The 8,468-nt window shown below is 42.9% G+C and overlaps 1 long non-coding RNA gene across 2 annotated transcripts in view; it reads right to left on the bottom strand.

Annotated features, from left to right (window-relative positions):
* Nucleotides 1-202: 202 nt before the first annotated feature.
* Nucleotides 203-8,468, bottom strand: part of LOC138569623 (uncharacterized) — a 28,602-nt gene continuing 20,336 nt past the window's right edge. The window contains exons 4-7 of one of the 2 annotated variants that reach the window (XR_011303281.1): nucleotides 8,108-8,206; nucleotides 7,695-7,782; nucleotides 1,657-1,844; nucleotides 203-602 (exon numbers count right to left, since the gene is read on the bottom strand). This is a non-coding gene — a long non-coding RNA (uncharacterized lncRNA). Of the gene's footprint in view, nucleotides 603-1,656; nucleotides 1,845-7,690; nucleotides 7,783-8,107; nucleotides 8,207-8,468 lie in introns of both variants that reach the window. The other variant, XR_011303282.1, reaches the window with a different exon arrangement.

Raw genomic sequence — 8,468 nt, 5'->3', positions numbered from 1 at the left:
GGGGATGTTCCAATTCCATTGTTTTTTTTAAAAACTGTAATCTGAAAGATTGCACATGGGTGTGGTAACGTGTAGGTGTCACTTCATGGTCCAAACAGGCATGACCGTCATACTGTAACAAGAACACACTGTTAAGAAGACGTGGTGATAGATTTGGGCTTGTCAAATTAGATCTGTCCGACAAAACATTTGTATCAGACAATTGACAGGTTACTTTACTTTATAGTCCAATATTTTGCAGTTGTTGCACAGCTACACCTCTGGGAACTGAAACATTACACAGACATCTGCCGATTTAATGCTGTATCTATCAATTGTCCAGGTGAAGTAGTAGGCAGGTTCTGAGGAAGGAATGAAGAACACTAGCCATCCCTGCCAAAAAGGGATTCCAGCTTTTGTGAACAGTCATTAATACATTTTGGAATAGTCAGTTTTCACCCATCAGCTTTTACAATATAATTCTCTCGTTTTTTTCACTGCATCTTCTTTTTCCAGATTCCACCAGTAGCTGCTTTTTCTCCTCTACCTTTCTTTTTAATGCCTCAATTATAGCTTTTCGTTATTCCATCAAATGCTTCCTGTGTCTTAATACTGTTTCTTGGCTGCGGGTATAAAAAAGACAAGTTGAAACTTCATAATGTGACTACCAATACAACAAACATGTTGCCTGAGCTGTACACTGGGGTGACTCCCCTTAAGCGTGACCCTATCCGCCCCTTTGGAGTTTTGATTATTCTTGCTCTCCTTGGCCCTTTCCCTCCCTCCACATGCAGCTACCCACAATGTGTAGCTGCACACATTACAATGTGTATGGGTACATACCGTTGTGCGCCGTGACCACTATAATTTATAAATAGTGGTGAGCTGCATCACCAATTCTACAAGGTCTACGCATAAAGACCTTGAATGAATAGGACAGAAAACGGATTGGTATTTGCAAATCTCGCTCTACCTTGGACATCCTAGATTAGTTCCCCAACCCGTGGACTGCATTTCCAGGATTGCATCTAAGGTGTAAAAAAAAAAAAAAAAAGATAGTTTAGGAATTTCGATTTGGGGAACCAATCCAGGATGTCCAAGCACCACTAAAGACTTTTAGCACTACGCGCCAGCCATTGACAGGTCTCTTGGGACTCAACCCTTTAATCATCAAGTACTATCAGACAATTGTTTCAAGATATTTTCACAATCAACTTTCAGACCTGGTCACCATACCAAGTGTTCAATTTCAAGGCCTTGAAGACGGCTAAGGTCCAAACATGTGTCGACTGACTTTATGGGAATACAATCACCTACAGATGAATACCCCGATGACATTATTTTACTTTCATTCTAAAAGACTGTATACCTAACTTTAAGGCGGTAGAGTGCGATTTGTCAATAGCAATCCATTCTCTGTCCTAGCTGCACACATACTCTGACCCCGACTACGGTCCCCGAGGGCGTTCAACCCATAGCGCTTCGCCAATAACATAAGAGAAATCAGTAGACCATCTATAGTTACTCTAGAGGAAAGAGATGCTGTAAATGAGGTGGGCATTGTGTAGCATTCATCTGTATGTGTGAAAAAGGGGAACGACTCCACATAGGGACGTCAGATGTACCCTCCTACCCCAAACATCAAATAGATGAACAAAAAAAAAACATATAGCTTACCTAACTAGAAAAGCATGACTCCTTGAAATCCTTTTCTTCACGTATTTCTCTTCTACTTTCATCGATACCCTCCATCAGCGATTTCCAATTAACTTCACCAGGAATTGCAAAGGCTCCAATTCCCCATCCTTTCAAATGCACAGAGAATTGTCTGAATGAAAGAGTGCATGGATGATTTGAGTTATAGTCTAAAAGAAGAAATAAAATATGTGTGTACATTTAGTATGTGCCAAGTGTTTGAGAACCAGGTCTGTACCCAAAACCATTAATTTATAGTGGGTTTACTATGGATGTTCCTGCCTGATGTGTCCCGATTTAGGAGTGAAGCGTCTCTTGGTGCTTGGTTAACTTCCTCCAAGACTTCCACCCATTGTGGCTTTAACTAGTTGCATCTGTTCGCAAATTTAGAGGTGTGTGTTCTGGAGAGGCAATACTTTCTTAACTGCAGAGCTCTTGTACCTAAAATGCTGCAGTCATTTTGTGTGTGTCCTTTAAAAGACAAACACATGTTTCAGTTTCTTAAATGTAAATATCAACCATAGAGAGCCCCACCTTGCAGACAGCAACATGTACAGGAAATAGGAGGGTATGCAGTGACAGAACCCATGACCAAAGTGATCTTTACTGGGGGAACAAAAAGTAAATATTACACCTTAACAGGAAGGCCTTTGCTAATATGAGCCAGGCACTATCCTCCAGAAGGGTCACAAGTCCCCCCACCCCCATAAGCATTGCTAATGTGCAATACATTATGCATTAGAGCTGAACTAGTGCAGCGCTCATAGCAGTGGAAAAATCCTGCAAAAAAGTAAACCAAGCCATGGGTAAACTTTGCAGAGGCATGGTTTCTCACATGTATCCAGCACCACAGCTGGATACATGTAGATAACCTATTACGTAGACTATTTGTGTGGAACATTGGAGCAGCAACAGCATTAAAGCCAGAGAGGTGCAGCAAGTAGGAGCATTTATACCCTACTTGTCAACGGTTTGAAAGCAACCAGCCTGATCCGTATAACAGTCATTGTGTGGAACTGGGAAAGAGTCGCCCCACCCATTAAAAGGAGGCGTCCATATGCTGAACAGTTAGGGCGTCTTATCGCAGAGGCCTTCAAACTGGGGGGCCCAAAGGATGCCAGTTGGTGGGGGGCTTGAAGGATTATGGTGACTTTTTAATAGAAAATAGAAGAATTTGTGGCGGGGCAGAAATGATTTCACTCAGGGTGGGGGACGCATAAAAAGGCTTGAAGACCACTGCCTTAAGGGAATAAAGTGACCTCCCACTTTCAAATAGCAAAGCAATTCACAGCACTCTTTCACGCCCAGGTCAGAAAATTCCTGCTACCGCGCCAGTCCTGATACACAAGGCTGCTGAAAAATCCAGACAAGCAAGAAAATAGCTCAACATCATCTAACGAGAATTAACTGGCCCCATCATTAGATAAAAAGAAAAACCATAAAAAGCATTCACCCCAGATCATCATAAACAATGATCAAAAAAGATATTTTCAAAATTAATGACAGGGATCACTATCCCTAGCAAGCATTCAATAAGGTTTACAGGCAAACTATCTTCAATTAACTGCTGAGGTCAAGTGGTTGGAAATTTTTTTTTAAAAAAACGCATTGAAGGGGCAATAACATCCCTCCGGGTACCTCGTCAACCTATATAGAGAATGTGACATAGAGAATGTGACATAAGTATAACTAGAACATGCAGTAATCCAGAGTCCCTAAAACTTACATTTGTATATATTAAATCATGTAGCGATTTCCCCAAAGTGTTGAACAAACTAAACGTAGATGAGTAGAGCATGAGGGGAATTAGAACATGGTCCCCTGCGCATAAAGGCTGGCACAAATAGCCCTACTGTGAACCGAAAAGGCAATGGAAAACGGGGGTGAACAAGCCATTTATGTGCCCTTTAAAATAAATGGCGTAAAAAGCTCTGCCTCGCGGGTATAGCATCCGTAACTTCCAGCAGCGAAAAAAAATATTCAAAAGCATTACAATATAAAATGAGTCTTTGAATGCCAGACAGTTCGCTTTTTATGGGGGGGGGGGCAGCTTTACAGAACCTCTTTAGGGGTGCTTTGACCTTGAACTTTCCAAGAGTACCTGCCCTGTACACTTTTTACATTACACAAATCTCAACAATGTTCCCCAGCTTGAAACGGGGGGAGTGGAGGGGGAGCGCGTAGGGAGCGTTGAAACTCTCCTTTAATGCAAATACAGTTGCTGGACAATTAATGGATGCCACATTGTTTTTTTAGTTGGTTGGTGTTCAATGACTTAAGTGAAAGCAATGATCAGGTTGCAAGCATTGCTAAGAGAAATAAATAGATGGGGGGGGCATATGTCCACTGTTGGTTAGAGGAGCCTTTCTCTCCCTTCCTCATGAGAGCTTGGATGGCCAATATCTGCAACCATTCTCTGTGCGTGCCCCGAATCACAACAGCAAATCTAAGCCCAAAGCACCATGTGCCACCAGAAGGAGGAACGCAGGAATCAAAGAACTCATTCATCAGGGCGTTTCAACCATCCCCAGACAGAGACTACGGCTCAAACAGTCGGCCACACACTTCAAAACTTAGCCAGCCTTCATGCTAGCCAAACAAAACGTTGCCACTCTGCACCCTGCTTCAGAATTAAGCAATATTAAAGATGCTGTGAAAGTCACACACGCTTTGCACAAGCCACACATAAACAATCCCCATACAAGGGAAATCTATGCCAGCAGGTGTCTGTGCACTGGCATGCAGCTGTCTGGGCAATTTATTGAAAATTACAAGCATTGTGCAATCTATATACAAGAGACACATTCTCACAGGGGCTATGTGACTGCAATGTTCTTAAGCAGACCACAAGAGTCAAATCTTGAGTTTTGCTGGGTGAGTGCAACTCTTTCCTCCCCAGTAAAGCACCGCAATGATTTCGCTCCTACCCACTGAAGGTGCGGTCATGTGTACGAGTTGTATATGCACCGTACCGGACATGCAGCAACGTTGCACACAAGGGCACAGCAAGCACGTGGATAATGGACCACTTTAAAGCAACCAGGGATTTTTCAAAGGTTTGTTTAGTACATTAAGCTTCTGCCGTTTAAGCCCACACGTGCACTGTCCCCTAGGGGCCAGGGAGGATAAGTGCTCATCCAAACTAGCAATCAAAATATATGTTAACATATAGCTGTGCCAGCAAGATAGCAATTAGGTTTTTTGCCTTTTTTAAAAACATTTTCTTGATAACAAGATAGTCACTCAGACAGTGGTCTTGTGGTCTTCAAACTTGTTTGACCCCCAAGCCCTCCCCAACAAAAAGGTACCTGGCTTGGGCCCCTCTATCCACATGGACTTCAAATGTTTATCTGGTGTAGACTGGTGCCAAATGGAGGTGTGGGTGCCAAACAACATTCTTTCAAAATCATTGCTTGCAATAATTCAAATTAATTAGAGGGAAAATATTTGTAAACGCAGCATTCAGAATTTTTTGCTACAGGGGATGTGACTAAAAGTAGCGTTGGATATTTATTTCAAAGAGTAACGCAGGACACACTTAAGTACAAAAACTTGATTACTATCAATGCAGTCACTTGCAAGTTGGACAGTGGCATACTGGAGAGCTAGTGTGAAGGGTGGCCCTGCCTTCTAGCAGCCAGCCATCACTATTGGGTTAAATGTTTGCAATAACCTGTGGTTGGCTTTATTTAGTCTTTAGGGCTGCAAAAGTTGAAAATCTTGCAAAGGTACAAGGTGCTGAAAGGTAACAGTACATTTGGATAAAAGGAGGAAAGCGCATTTTGCCAAAATCCACCCAAGGACAATTTTTTGAATTGACTCTCCAGTAGGCGGTCACTTGCTCAAACTTCTTAAATGCTGACATTTTTGCGTTCATAGCCAATGATGTGGTTTCTTTTCTGTGCCTTGCAGGGAGAGGTTTAGAAAATGTAGCTTTTCAAAGAGGTCACCATAGTAAGCTAACAGTACAAGCCAGCAGTGGAGTAACTTTGCTGAAAATGTTGGGGGGTGGGGGGGTAGGAATTGACATCTGAAGAAAAGGTGCCCCAACCAAATGAATGGGGACAAAATGGTGAGCCATGAAAGTTGGGGGGGAGGGAAAACACCCCTGTCCCCCCCTAAAATTACACCCATGCAAGCCAGTGTGAATCGCACAGAGGCTCTTCTTTCGTCTGGTCTAAACCCAGGAGGAAGTGTCTCACTTTGTTCCAGAGTTCCTAAACACAATATAAAACCTTTCCCCCTGGAGAGCAACCTGACCTCCGTGTGAAACAAAGCATCATGTTCAGCTCCCATTTCTGCACATAATGTGGCAAACAGATGGGCTCTTGTGCGGTGCATCTTAATAAAATGCACAATCTTTACAAAAAAAGTCAGCACCTCTGAGAGTCCATTCCCCATATTGCGCACAGGCAAAGCTTCCCGGGGATCATGCAGTGTGTGTGTCCACAATATATGTGGAGCTACTATCAACACTTTTACTTTTAACCCAGTTCTAGCACCAGACATTGAAGGAGCACCATCCAAGCAAATACCAACACACGCCTCCCACTTTAGGCAGTGGGAACTTAGGAAGTAGTTAACAATGTCAACGTCTATAGATGCAGTTGCTCTGCCCTGAATTGGTTAACAAAATATTTCAAGCACAATATCAATTCTGTACTGATAGAAGAGGACAGGTCAGTGATGCGGCGGAAAATTGTGGTGTCAAAGATACTTTTGCATTTCTCTGCTGCATCGTCACTAAGCATTAACAGGTTGACAGTGAGAATTGTTGGCAGAATTACTCTCAGCATCTGTAAAGGTCTTCCCCCCCCCAGATAATGTGGTAAGAAGCTTCCAAAGCATTTGCAGGTATTGAGGCCACGTTTTAACAGTGTCTTTTGCTTGAGTATGCCTGTAGCTGCCGTACAAATAAATCCATGGTCTTTTTTGCTAAGGTTCTGTTTCCAAATGCACCTTAAGAGTTGGCTTCAGGCTTGCTAACGTAGCCCCACAAACCACACACTGCAGTTTAACTTGTCAGCAACTGTGATCCATGTGAACCCAAAACGCAAAAAAGATATATTTCCATGTTTTTGCATTTCTCGTGTCCGTTTCCACCTCTCCTTCCGCTTTTCGTTTGAGATTCCTACCATCTTTGGGCACTAGGAAACTATCCAGTTCTATGTGTTATTTCTGCATTTTAAAGCCCGAACACAAAAAAAGACAGATTTTTTCCTGGCCGTTTTTGTATTGACTTTAAAGTGTGGAATTCACATACTGCCCCCCTCCTTCCCCACCAGCTCATTAACTTGTCAATCAGGGGGGACCCCCGAAACCCCAATTTCCCTCCCCCAATACACGCATCTTACCCACATGCGCACACACAGTCCAAAACACACCTCTGCCTCCTGTGACGACTCTTTGGGTCTCACAGCACCTGTCAGCCCCTGCACGCACTCATGTGTGACAGGGGTTTGACAAGTATGATCGTTCGATTTAGAATGACTGCTGTGAGCGGTCTTTCTAAATCGACCCCCTCAATCGGTGCAGTGAAAAAGATATTTTCTTCATTTAGTACCAATGATCCATCTAAAAAAGGAGCCCGACTCTGAAAACATTGCAAACCCCCGACGTTAATTTATGTCACGTTATTTTTTAAAGACCATTTAAAGTTTTCAAAAATTAAAAATAATTTAAAAGATTTAAATAAACACCACATAAGATTTAAAACTAACCACGTGAAAAGGCTGGGGGGGGCGAAAAACAAAACCATGTGAACAGCTTGGGGGAATAACAAGCAGTAATGGGTCAGAAATGCTGCTTGGATTTAAAAAAACACCACATTGATACAAGTCTCAGAAGACTCCCTGTTCAGATCGTGAAGTTCTAGCTTGAATTTTTTGTTGAAGTGTGGTCCTGGACTAGGCCACGGGGCGGCAAAAACCACACCTGGATGCACATTGCACAGAGCCAACATAAACCTTCAGCACTTCCACTCAACCAATATTACATAAGGAGAAGAAATCCTTACTTGCCTGCGTGACTGGGTCAAGTGCTTCACTGGATTTTTCTTGCTGGGACACAGGTGGTTAGGTTGACACACCGACGCTTGGAGAAATGCTGCTGCAATGAAAACAGTTAGTCAAGGATACATGGGTCTATCTGAGACTTCAAAAATGAGCAGGGGTGAAAACCAGCTCTTGGGTGTTAGGCATCAGCTAGTAGGCAGGACGTAATGCTGGGAAACCAGGAGAGAGTACACAGTGCACTGTAAATGCAACTCCCACATGAGACGTGAACTTTCAGTACTGCCCCAAACTGGAAATGAGAAAGGAACAGCCTCAAAAATATGTTTGAAATCCCAGATTGTGACTCCTACTATACCTTTAAAATTACCCCACCATCACCCACAGCAAAATACAGTTGTTTTAAAAAAAAACATTCTTACTGTCGGAAACTCCTAATACAGATGTCAGGATTTGTTATGGTGCCATTGCTGCTGGGGACTTTGCTGTCCAAGATGGTATGATTAAGCCAATTTGTGTTCCTGCAATTGAAAAAGTACAATAAAAAAATATTATAAAAACGTATCAGATTGACCGTACCAATATGTACGCACTACACCCTGCCAGTCGGCACACATCCTCCCCCGCACACAAAAGGGACCTATGGTACAGGGTCCAACCGGGAAATCTCCAAAAGTTCCCTATAGGTCAGTCCACCCCAGCTGGTAGAGAGAGCAGTCAAGAGCACATACCTGAAAACGTGACTCATACTCAGAGACAAAACAAAATAATAGCGCGAGCGAG

This window comes from Ambystoma mexicanum, chromosome 2q, assembly GCF_040938575.1.
Source record: "Ambystoma mexicanum isolate Mex_15411 chromosome 2q, UKY_AmexF1_1, whole genome shotgun sequence".
Classification (NCBI taxonomy): domain Eukaryota; kingdom Metazoa; phylum Chordata; class Amphibia; order Caudata; family Ambystomatidae; genus Ambystoma; species Ambystoma mexicanum.
The sequence above is the reverse complement of the archived record's forward strand: the minus strand, read 5'-3'. Positions and strand labels throughout refer to the sequence as shown.